Below are 13,487 nucleotides of genomic sequence, written 5' to 3' on the forward strand. Positions count from 1 at the left end.
CACCTGTTAGCTCCAGGGTGGTGCGCCTGCAGCCAGGGCTGTCATTAGCCTGAGTGAGGTTGTGCTCCCAGCCCGCGACCTGCCTCGTTTGCCTGCCTAATTTATTTACTGCAAGTCAGTGGCAGCGCTGGGACTCGCCAGGGTCTTCCAGAGAGCTCTCTTTCTGTGTCCCTCTCTCACTTTCTTTCTCTCCCCTTTAAAAACGAAAGAGTAGGCACCATAAATTCTGTGAATGGAGCTCTTTAACAGAGCAGGGTGAGCAGAGGCAATGATTGGTCACAGTTTAATGGAACTCCGGTTGTGCTTTAGAAAACTCTTAAAGCTGCCAGGCTTCGGTCAGTTTTTGCTTCACAGCATGCACAAGCACAAAGTAAAGTAGAGTCTGGCTTTCTGACACTGATAACAATACATGTCTAGTGCAGTAAGGGTTTTTCATTCTCTATAGGTTACTGGGTTCTAGTATCTAAACTAATATAACATTTATAAAAATGTATAAAAAAAATCTATAAATATGAACAGAAATATAAATATAAATACACACACACGTATATATATGTGTGTGTGTGTAACCCTAAAGTTCCAGGTCATTCTCAAAATATGACTTTTCAGAAAAGGATTTCATGAAATGGATTTTCAATATTAAAAATCACATATTAAACCTTTAACTTATTATCAAAAGATAAGAACAGGTTGATTTTGTTGTTTTGCACAATTATTTTTTAATATTATATTCATTTTGGTTTCAATCAGGTCCTTTCACAGCACAATGTTTTAAAAATGTTCTACAAACCACACTGTGTGTGTGTGTGTTTGTATGCATGTATATTTATATATACTTTAGTCTTAAATATACTTTCCCTGTCTTAAAAAATGACTTTTAGCAAGACTGGAATTATTATTTTTTTCTGTCCAAATTGTAGTCTCTTTTGCTAGCATGCCCACATTAGTTGTCATGGTAACATTACACATTTGCGTGAGACTTTGGCAAGGGATGTTTTTCGCCATTAATTGTTTGTTTTTTTGTTTTTTTTTGTAATAGCAGTAAACCAGTTCTGAACAAATTTACTGCAGACAACACTGTAAAAAAAATGCATATGCTTCATTAAAACGTTGCATATGCAGTTTTTTTACAGTGTTGTCTGCAATATTCTAATGTACTTTAAAATGCGACAGTCTTCAGAAATCATTCTAATATGCTGATTTGGTGCTATAAAGAGTAAAAACAGTAAAAACAGTTAAACACAGTAGTGCTTTTTTTAATAGAATAGAAAGTTAACCTCCCAAAAAACTGCATTTATTTAAATATATCATTTTAATTACAATGTGAAAGACTACTGTCTGTTCACATATGCAGAGTTTGAATGAAGCAGCACCCAAGGTAACAACCTGTCACACAACGAATGATTAAAAATAATAATAATAATAATAATAATGTGATTGTTCAAACTGAGATGCATTAACAAAAGTCTGACTAGATGGCTGACTTCAAATGAGCTACGACTGATTGGATGGAATTTCATGTTTATTTGTTTATTTTACCTGTTCATGCAACAACAAAAAATTAATTATCAACAAACAATTGCTTGAGATGACTGCTTGTCACTAAAAAGAGGTTAAATTCAGTTCAATTGTTTTCATAGGCGAAATCCGGTAATTTCATGAATCCACGCAATTTGGAATTTCAAATCATAACAAAAAAATTCCCCACAGATTTTTCAACGGGTTTAATTTGGTCACTCAAATTTGCTGTGTTGGCCAACAAAAAAAACACTTAGTTACAGTGACTTCTGTGTGAGCTGTGCTTCATACATCACTACGCTACTAACAATAGACAATGGACAGTTTTGCTTGCAAAATTTCGCTAATGTGACTAGTAGTTTCTGTCCTTTCGCTCTATCTTCATCACTCCAGAGATAAACAGTCGAGCTGGGCCGGGCAGCATGGGGCTGAAGACAGCACTGTGGCATCGTGAAGGTGCTTTGAAGAGCAGAGAGCGGTGATTAATGCTCTCGTAAAGGAGGTGAGCTGATTTTGATGGAGGGTTTATAGATCCTGCTGCCTCGGAGGGTGGGTGGCAGGGTGGAGGGGGTTTCTTATCCGTTTATGCAGCTTTCTGGAGGAAAACCGAAAGTTATCAAATTCTACTTGATAAACCACTGGTCGGCTGTATGTACCACAGAGGTCCACCGAGAGCTCGACGTGTCACCGCGAGCCGTCTCCACTCGGGTCCAGTTAGCCACGTGCTCTCTGTCTATCAAAACAGACAAAGTGAGCCTTCAGGGTGGGTTGGTCTGGTGTTGTGTGTACACACGTGTGCATATACAAAAACTGTGAAAAAAAAATCTCTGTGTCTAAGAGAGGATGTTTTTGTCATACAGCACTATCAAGAGCTAATCATCCAGGAACGACTGGCCTCTAACAAACAATAAATCAATAGTTACTATGGCGATGGAATCTCTGGGAAAACAGCCGGGCCTTTTGACGCAGGCAGGTAATGAAATGATAATACCTTGCAGATGGAGCGGTTGTCAAGGAGTCGCTGACCTTGAGTGGCTTCGTCACTTTTCCTCCAGGTGAAAGAGGAGAGAGTTCTGTCAGCGGGGATACGGGGGGACCTCGGGGGAGCATTTTGTGCACCTGCACTGATGAAATGATTGTACATGTGTAAAAGAGAGAGAAAGAACGAGAGCATTTAGGTGAATAAAAAAACCTTTTTATTTCCTTTGCTGCTTTTAAAAAGAGTTAAGTGTCCTTCAGGTAGATTTTAAAGCGTCACTGTGTCACCCTTGAATACCATTTCTTAAGCATTTCCTGTTTCTTTAGAGACCCTCTGTATTTTTTTTTATTCATCATGGTGTCAAATTTTTTAAAAAGTATTAAAAAACAAGCACAACTTCTAATAATGTCAACCATGTAGTGTGATGTTTCACATGCATTACAATTTACTCAAATACTGTCTTTCTGTGCCATTAAATTTGTAATCAAACAACATTTTCTTATTTTCTCAGGTGAAAAAACGCCTCCAGTCTCATGTCTGACTTCTCTCAGTGTGGGCCGGCAGTCACGCAGGGGTGCAGGGTGAAAGGTCGCGCTCTAGGAAGCACTTCAGAGAGGAAGTCAAACTGAGCAATTACATTGTGGAAACGCAGTGGGTGACCGTGAGTGTAAGTGTCTGCGAGAGCGACAGAAGGGAGGGAAAGAACTAGAGAACGAGAGATGGAGAGAATCACACTAGAGCTTATGGTGTTGAACCGAGTGCATTTAATGCTAGAGATCAGTTTGTTTGGATGGTGTACAAGTGGTTTGCTGAAGTTGGGTGAAAAATGACACTTTATGCGCATTTTACAGTTGGTGAAAATAAAATGCTATTGAAATTGTTTTGCAACTTTGCTTGCTCCTACTCAAACGTACAAACTATGCAATATACAAGATAGACGGTATTACATTTTACTGGCTTCACTTAACGCAATCAAACCAAGTGAGGAAATAACCTAAAAACTAGCTTTTTGCCTGCTGATGAAATTGAGAAGAGTGTAGAGTTGGGTGAAAATCGGTGGGCATGATGGAGCAGATCTGAAAATTGCTTTAGCGGAGACTCCATAAGAAACAGAGAGAGAGAGAGACAGAGAGACGAGAGACAAAGAGAGAGAGGGGAGTGGGGGGGGGGGGGCTCCCTGCAGGCCTCGGCAGCTCAATCCTATTTATTGATTTTCTGTCCACTCCTTCAATATGTGGAATGTGCGCGGGCCAATAGATGATGACAAACGGGGCCACCAGGGACAGCAGCGGCTCTAATTGAACTTGATGGAGTACAGCTGAGGATCAAAGGTTGCGCACACTCTGTGACATTACAGGTTCTCCTCTGGTGGAGATAGAGCGACGGCGCACATGGAGAGGAAAGGCTGGCGGGGAAGAAAAAGGTGTAATCCTCTATTTCAGCCCTTCCCTCCCTAAAGTTCCAGGTCATTCTCAAAATATGACTTTTCAGAAAAGGATTTCATGAAATGGATTTTCAATATTAAAAATCACATATTAAACCTTTAACTTATTATCTAAAGATAAGAACTGGTTGATTTTGTTGTTTTGCACAATTATTTTTTTTGGGGGGGGGGGTGCTATAAACCTAGAAAATGTCTTTTTCCCTCTTTTTATGTTCCCGTTTTTAGTTATCCCTGGTTATTCCTCAGTGTAGTATACAGTGGTGGCCAAAATGATTAGAACACTAGTACTTTTACCAGCTAAAAATGGTTTTAAGTCAGCTATTTCTATCTTTTGTTGTAGTGTGTCAGTAGGAAATATCAGTTTACATTTCCAAACATTCATTTTGCCATTTACTGTAATAATCCAGTGAGATTTTTGTTTGCACAAGGAGTCTGAAAACAGCCAGTGCTCCACACAGAGATCTTATCTCATCATCATCCAGTCTGTCTGGAATGACATGAAAAACAGAACAACTCAGACTCCTTGTGTATCTATTGTGTATCTAGGCATGTGAGCTTGTGAAATAAAGTAAAGAACAAAGTGAAGTTGTCCTGTTTGATTAGTAGTAATGTCAAGAAATTAGTATGTACTTAGTATTGGCTTCTTGGTGAGAACTGTATTTAACATTTCAGCATTTAGTAGGTCATAAAGTCAAATTTTTTTGAGAATGACCGTCCTCCTTCCTTTACTGTCACTGCTCGGTCAAGCACAATGGAACCTGGTGCTTTACAATAACAACCTCCTGCCAAAAGCACAAGAAAACAAGGGGAGAAGAAAAGCTCTGTGCTCTATTTTGATGAAAGTAACAAGCACAGCTTGTCGTAAATAGGCTTTCTGAGGCCCGAGGCAACTCCTCCCCCCGGGGGAGCCGCTTTCTCTCTCGCTCTCTCCCCGGGCTGCTGTCGCCAAGAGGGCCTTGCAGCTGACACGGGAAAAAAGCACAAACAAGACGTGTCTTCAGCTGTTCTGACAGAGGGAGGAAATGATATTTTCTGGGAGAATGCTCACTTGTTCACTCGGGTTTTTCTCCCCACCTCATGAGGGAATAAGACATGAGGACGACACGGTGGAAAAGCCCAATGTGGTGTTTTTTTTCTATGAAAGTGCTGCAGCATCCTAGTGTAGTCTTTAATTTGAGGTTTACTGGGAAGCCTGGAGGTGGAACCCCGCAGACCTCCGTAGTCTGGAAACTTGTGTTTTTTGTGCTTGTGTGTTTCTGTGGCATTTTTTATTTTATTTAGTTATTTTATTTTGTGTTATTTCTGTTGTTTTCATCTCCTGTCCTCTTCTAAAGGCTTGTTCACACCAAGAACAATGACTATAAAGATAACAATATTAGTGTCCACACCAGCTTATTCTATAAGCACGCATGTCTGTTGCTTTAAATTCTGTCTGTCTGTCTGTCTAGCTGTATATCTATCTATCTATCTATCTATCTATCTATCTATCTATCTATCTATCATAGTTCTGATAGTTCTATCATTCTGTTTTCAGAAATTTCAGTGGAGTAAATAAAAGGAAATCTCACTTCAATTCTGAACGGCACACAACCCTGCTGTTGTGCTGTGCTTTGTTGTGTTGTGTTGCGCTGTGCAGCGTGGTTCCATGCCCCAGTGGCGAGGGCCAAGCCCAGCTCGTCACGCTCTGCTTGTCTATGCCCACAGGCTTCTGATCCCTGATAACCCAGATGTGTGCTTATTCAAATGGGAGCAGCTCCAGGCTTCCCCTTGCAAATAAGGGGCCATCCACACATATAGTCACACAAATTAAAAACGTCCGTTTGTCTGGCGAATAAGAGTCTGTGAGAGGTGTGTGCACATCTGCATTAGAGTAAATGAAAGAAAGAGAGAAAAAGAAAGGTGTGGACACACTCCAGCCGAGAGTCTTTGATGTGTACGCCCGTTCTCCTCCTCCACTGAACCTTGGTACTTCCACTTCTTCCTGCTGCTGTCATCTCCGTCCCTCTGGAATAAAGGAGGGGAAAAAAGAGAGAAAGTGATTTTCTCCACACCACCACCTGCATTTGAGAGCCTTGAGATTTCTGGGGGTGGGTGGGGGTTCTTTCTGAATAAATCTTCACCCTTTTCTCCTCCGTTGGCTTGAATCCCCAACCGTATAAGGCAGTCTGATCTGTCCCAATAATAAAAGTATTTGCCAGCCAGTCCCTGTGAAAATAGGTTCAGCACATATCTAATTCACTTTAATTACTGCTGCATTCAGAGCCACTACTCACTAGGTCAACCTGTGAGCGTGCAAACGTGCACATACGCTTTTGGTCAGGCCTCTTGGTTGGTTCTGTCAGATTGTATGAAGCTCAGGAGTGAATTGGATCTATGTGTAAATAAGTCAGGCTGTCCCATGGACTGAGGTTTTAATCTACTGTCTTTCTAACTCGCTTTTGCTTTACCGTACCCTCAGGTAATTCCGAAATCTCCCACAATCCCTCTCTCTCTGTCTCTGTGGCTAACAGCTGGTATCTCTGTGCTTCCAGCTGTGTGCTTGTTTAAAATCTCTCGTAGAGTGGAATATTTAATTTTGAAATGTCCATTTCTCTTATTAAATGATTATGAAGACAATGTGAAGGGGAGTAACTAACCAAAAGTAGTGGGAACTTTAACATGACAGTAGTTCACTTGCTTTCAAAATAGTGTAGCTTTTCCAGTAACAGGCTACTTTGTTGCAGTGAGTAGTGATGTAGTGACTAAATGCAATGATACACAGTGAAGTTCAGTCACAATGCAGGCATGTTTGTAGCCATGTGAACTGAAGGAACAATCAAACACACTCTTAATACTTCTCACACACTAATGTTCAAAAGTTTGGGGTTGGTACGATTTTATAATATGTTTTTGAATCTCTTATGCTCACCAATAATTTGATCAACAAATACAATAAAAACAGTAATAAAATAACAGTTTTCTGTTTTTAATATATATTCAAATGTAATTTATTTCTGTGATGGCAAAGCTGAATTTTTCCCAAAGTTTTGAACATGAGTTTGATTTATTCTTGTGAATTGACTCATTTGGACAGTTCATTTAAAGGAACTGATTCAAAATGATTCACTGATTTGAATGCAGCCCCTTTATGCATGATATTATGTTTTCATACTGTAGTATTGCAGTTTGTTGAGTTTTGTTAAGCTGCTGTCGAAATACTGTTTTTTTTTTCTGTAATAGGCTCATTTTTTAGTGAATTGGTTCACTTGGACAGTTCATTTAAATGAAGAGGTTTAAAACGATACACTGATTTGAGTCTCTGTGCAGCAGTTAGATCACCTTATAGCGGAAGATTTGTTTAAATGTATCTCATTTGTATAAACAATGAGATGGATTCTAGTTTTACTTTGTATATTTAGTGCTTTTGTTACCTTTATTAAGGTTCATTAATTCAAAAACTCATTGTTTTTCTTTCTGAAAAATTGGTGTGGCAAAATTCTAAATAATGTCATTGAACAGTTATATATTTAAAAAGATATCACCCTCTTCATTTTGGTAGTTTGCCACATTACACTTTTAAAGGGGTCGTCGGATGCTCATTTTCCACAAGTTGAAATGATTGTTTAGGGTCTTAATGAAAAGTCATAGTTTGGTTACAATTTGTCAATGGTAGTGTAAAAAAACACCTTTTTCACTTTGTCAATAACAGCTATTTTTTTTAGAGCAAGCCGTTTGGTAGCATTTTCCTTTAAATGTTAATGAGCTCTGCTGACCCCGCCCCTCTCTTCCGAGCCGCTCTCAGAGAGACTGTTTACTTTAGCTGCATTCAACGTAAAACTTGCTAATTAGTACATTATTAGGAAAGGCAATTTGCAAAGATTCATTAAAAAAAAACGTATACTCACTTTTTCTGTTGGTGAAGCTGAATCACGAATGATTCGTGCGAAGATAGACGCATTTAGGTAGATCGGGGGAGCATTCCCTTCAGAAACAAATGTAAACCACTGTGTCTTCAGCGGCTCAGATGTTGGGAGTAAATGATGACTGCTATGTTCATTATTACATCCAACAACAAAACAGCTCAATCTGCTCTGGCGGTGAAACAATGGCGGAACTGATGACAGCTCACTCAGGGCGGGTCTAAGGTAAGACGCCAGTCCAGTCTGTGCTGAAACGGTACTGTCAATCAAACTATCGTGGGAGGGGCCTGTCTGTGTGACATCACAAAGACAGGCATCTGAGATCGGCTCGATTTGAGAAAGGGGTAAAGATTTTAGTAGATTAAATATAAAGCACTGGGTGGATTTTTATCATTATAGGGTGGTTGTATACACACACTGCCAACACACATTTCAGTTCAAACTACTTGTAAAAGTGCAAGTTGCTTGCGGTACCCCTTTAAAGTAACTTCCCAACACTATCATTTCAGAATCTGTTATTCACTCACTCTAGGCCTTGACTTCTTGCAAGTTCTAAATGTCTTCTTCTCACCCCTGTTGAGAGGGCAGTTTCTCTCAAACAGCATTTGTGACGTGTAATATTGAGATTTATACTGACATCAGTCAAAAATGGCTTGGCCTTGCACTGAGTCAGTGAATGTTTTGGTGATAAACACAGCACTATCTAGAGGGTCATCGGTTTATTTCCTGTTGTGGCTGACATTCTTATTTACTGTATGATGCTCTCTGTTTTTTTCTGCTTTAGACCTAAAAAAAAAAACTGGTGTTGTTACCATAAAAATGTGATCTCTCATATAGAGTGAATATATAGACATGAAAATACAGCATTATGTTTTTAGTGTTTTTTGGGTGGTATCGTGCACAGTCTCAGACGGCCCACCCATGGACCACCCACAGAGAGTTAACAAACCATATAATGCATATTGTAGATATAAGTAGATTACATTTATTTTATTTCTTTTTATTGTTTATTTGCTTTGAGACTTTCAAAAACATAAAACATTCTTTTTGGATTTTTTTTTTTCACTTGTCTACCAGCTTTCATGTTATGGATAGTGGAAAATAGCAAATGGATTTTTTATTTTATTTTATTTGACTGTTTTGAGACTTTTAATTTAAATGCATAAAACACTCTTTTTGGAATGTATTTTTATCCTTCTCTGCTGCATTTCATTTTGTAGAAAATGGGTACTATATAATGTATAGCTGTCTTAAATGGCAATTTCATTGACTGATAGATTGACTGATTGATTGATATTTTTGATGGAAGATTTGCCCTGTCTGCTGTCTTTCATTTAATGGATGATGGATAATAGCTAACATAGCTTCCTCTAGGTATTATATTCTGATTTTCTATCATAGTCAGTAACTATCATAGATGTTCAAGGTCATTAAAGTACATTTGTATTGTTTTCGGATTTATTATGATTACCATTATTACTATTATTATTACAAAGGCATTTTTCTCCATACCAATCTTTTTGCTTTGTCTTCAGACTCTCACCTTCCTTAATAGGTAGTTTGTAGCCTGAATAATGCAAAGTGGGCCAGATATGAAGGGTGAAATATGAATTGTAGCTCCTGTGCTTCAGAACTGCTGAATTATACCTAACTCCAATATAAGATGTGCATAACTGTTCTTTTAAATTCTCTGTCAGAGACAGTGAGCTCCTTTACAAATTTAGTTGAGGAATCATTAAAGCTGCTATCGGGTACTGACTCATGTGTGAGTTGTTTTTAATGTAATGATTCGGTCTCACCACCCAGAGCTCCCTGAACTGTTGTAATGAGAACTCCATTTTATCTGATTTGTATCATTCCAATCCCTAATGGTAATGATTCAGGATCTGTATTATAACAAAATTGATCTGATACTATCAGCGTACCATGGTAGGCTACAGTTATTTTTTTTTTTTTAAGGAACGCTGTAATTTTCTCTCTATTCAATCCAGTTTTGATGATTTTTCACATAAAATTTCACGGCAATGCTAATAAACCAGGTTCTGTATATGTGCTGTGTGTTTTTACTATTGTTGTGGTTTCTGCAGGGCACAGCGGTGATGTTTCAACACTAATGGCATAAACACAAATAACCGCATGACATATAGCCATCTGAAAACCCTTCGGCAATGTGTGTATGTGTGCACATATGAAAGTATGTAACAAGCTAGGCCCGTGGTGTATGAAAAGCTTCTCAGCAGAAATGTAGCAACAGTGGTGATTTATCTTACACTAACCCCACAGAGTGGCACACAATACCACCACCATCTACATGCTGGTTTTAATAATACGGGTGAAATACAGCAATTCCCTATGGGCAGCCTGAATATACTGCAAAAAAAAAAACAATGTAAGCATGCAAATTTTGATATCTCTGAAGCAGCGTATTTACAGAGATACAGACGCATTAAGAACATGCAGTTTGAACATATGCAATCATTATGCAAAGATGCACATTCCTCATTAGCCTTGGCAATAGTTTAACTGTGACCAATTTAGTTGTTTAGTAACTTTCTACAACTTACTACTGCTGTAGGAGCTTTTCCATCACGTCGTCTGCGTGACAGTCCCGCTTGCGTCAGGAGACTGTCTGGGTCCCATATTTCAGACAGTTTTCTCATTAAGCAGGCTGAATGTGTGCGAAAGGGCTGAAGGAAGACAAAGTGCTAAACCCTGAGTGTTGTTTAAAGGCAGTTTAAGGTGCTCTTCCTCCACACTGTCTGTCAGAAACCTGGAGCATCTCAGTTTGACACAGACTGAGAAAGCATGACGGCTGTGCTATCGCACTCGCTCACGCACACCGTCTCCATCCTTCAGTCATTTATACTGTTCCACACTCTATCCATACATATATCCATATTTTTCACAAATCTTGTTTCAGCCTCCATTTAGTCGAGAGAGAGAGAGCTATTTATCCATTTTACACCTCTCCGAATTTTCGCTTTCCGTCTCTGCTCTATAAAATAATAGTTCCAACCCACACAAAACATCACTGAACCCTGTTTGCCCGCATTTATTACGCTCCCCTCACCTGCCTGTGAATGGAGCACCAGAAACGCACTGAAACACATGCAAGCGCTTCCAGCCAAGCTGAAAGTTTTCTACAGTGCACTCTTCTCGATCTGATTTCACAGGTTAATTACATTGTTTTGTTGGTATGTTTTACGTTTATTCAGACAAACAAATAATGCTCATCATCTCTCAGATAATTAAATGGACCTCGACTAAACGAACACCCCCTCCCTTTCTAATAAAAAGGGCTCATCTCCACAACGTTCAAGTGTTCTTCACTTTGACAAGTGTCATTTAAAAACCGTTGTTGTTATGGCAACCACAGACTCATTACAGTTAATTCACTAATTGCTAACGGGAGCTCTGATTGTTCAAAATTACCTCAGGGACGTGGTTAACCCTTCACTTGGTATGCAGATCAGGCTGCACGTTAGTCGCTACTGCTCATAAAGGCCTCTAATTTAACACAATGCTCTTTAAATTCACTTCCTCCCCCTCTTTTTTTCCTTCCTGTTCTCCGCTGGTCCCCTTGCATCCCAAAGCCCCATCAAGCAGTTTATAATCAAGAGGCTGGTTGCCATGGTGATTAATCGTGGCCTTTTCTGTCAGCAGTTTTTAGAGAGATGGGGCTTGATGTTTGTTTGTTAATGGGCCAGTAAACAATGGGACTGGGGTCTTTTTTTTAATCGCCTTCATGGATTTTCCCGTGAAAGGCTCCATCGCTGAGTCTAAATCCTTATTATATTTGAGCAAAAAGGGCGATGGACAAATGTGTTTTACAGAATTTTTATGGATACAGGGTCAGAAAATGTCCAGATTTGATCTCACATAAACCGCATGAGCACTGCAGACCACATGATTTTACAACTAGACCATAGCTCATACATAATGTATTGTAAATGTCTGATAAAATATTGTTTAGATAATTAATATAGACATTATTTTAACTTTTTTAAATGATATAACATTTATTAATATTTAATAGTAATATTATTATTTAATTATATAACTATATAATTACTTCTAATTATAATTTTACAATATTTCTTTTATTATATTATTCTATAATTTTAATTATTTCAGCATGAAAATGCATGCATGTGAGCTGACGGATCTGATAATTTGCAGTTTAGGCAAATGAAATGTTAAAATAATAACAAAATTGTATACATTTGAATGGCTATAAACCATTTTATCACCCAAAATCTCAAATTATTGGTATTGATATTGGTGTTTTTTTACATTGGTGATTTTATTTTTTATATTGTTACACTTGATGTTGGATAGAAGAAGATAGAAGTGTATCACCCATCACTATCACATCTGCGTTCATGTATTTGCATAGAAGGGTCTTAGTGTAGCCACAAAAACAGACACTGATGTCTCAATCAGGCCACACCCCTTCCACCTTTAGCCACACAGTGACGGTGAACTGCCAACCTAAGCTTTCTTTCGGTTTATACATTCGGTGAACGCACAAACACTTATGTCCAGATGACATGCTGTCTGTGTGCATGTGTATTTTTGCGCAAGAGAAGGAGCCCTTTGAAGCACACACAGCTCAAAGGCCAGGAAGGCAATCTGAGAACTTCACAGGCACACGGGATAAAATTGCCTTGAACCCAGAGGTGCAGGGAAAGAGCAATTTGTGTTCCATCTGTTCGGGTACTACCTATTAAGGACATGGGCACTCCACGCCTGAGAGAGAGAGAGAGAGAGGGACTCCAAATCCAATTATTTTAGTATAGTACCACGCTTTTCCTTTTGAGGGACAGAACGTCTATATTTTGTTTTGATGATGTTGTTTTCTTTCTTAAAGACTGAGCCTTTGTCATGCTCTGACAATATGGTGCACAGGCTATAAGGTATATTGTAGGTCAGGATTAAACTGTCTGCTTTGTCTGCGTTTGCAAAACAGGGAACTGGAAGAGAGAGAAAGAGAGAGACAGACTAGTCAACTGTCTACCTAGACAGCATTTAAAGGCATTCCTGTTGTTCCTGCATAATATGCATCCTTCAGAAATACCTTAGAACAAATTCTAATGCAGCATCATGTGCAATGACAAATGCTTGTGATGGAAAATTAATTCAAGAAGTCGGACAATGTTTCATTGAGAAATGTTTCATTGCAAAAATGACTTATTTCAGTCAAATATCTAAAATCCTAAAACAAGATAAATTAATAAATATCATGACCAAGATTGCATTTTGAGTATAAGAAGCAACACTGCATAAGGCAGGGGTCGAAAACCTATATATATACAGTATATATACATATATATATATATATATATGTGCAGAAAACATCCAGAAGCGTACTGAGTTCTGTTAAGTGGCTAGGAGTTTTTAATACTATCTGTCTTTTTATAATATATCAAAAATGTCCCGCTCTTTACTGTCTCATTCATTCACGTTCCTTTAGTAATAATGCCAACAGTCCCACCCGCTGAAAGCTTTGTGGAAAAAGTGAAAGTAACTGGTGAAATGTTTCAAAGTATAAAATAAATAAAACAAAGTATAGGTTTCCGTCTTGTCACATCTATGTATTTATTTATTTTTTACCTACTTTTACACTTTTTCTGCTGTTCAAAAAATC

This window comes from Cyprinus carpio, chromosome B5 (genome assembly GCF_018340385.1).
Source record: "Cyprinus carpio isolate SPL01 chromosome B5, ASM1834038v1, whole genome shotgun sequence".
In the NCBI taxonomy this organism is placed as follows: Eukaryota; Metazoa; Chordata; class Actinopteri; order Cypriniformes; family Cyprinidae; genus Cyprinus; species Cyprinus carpio.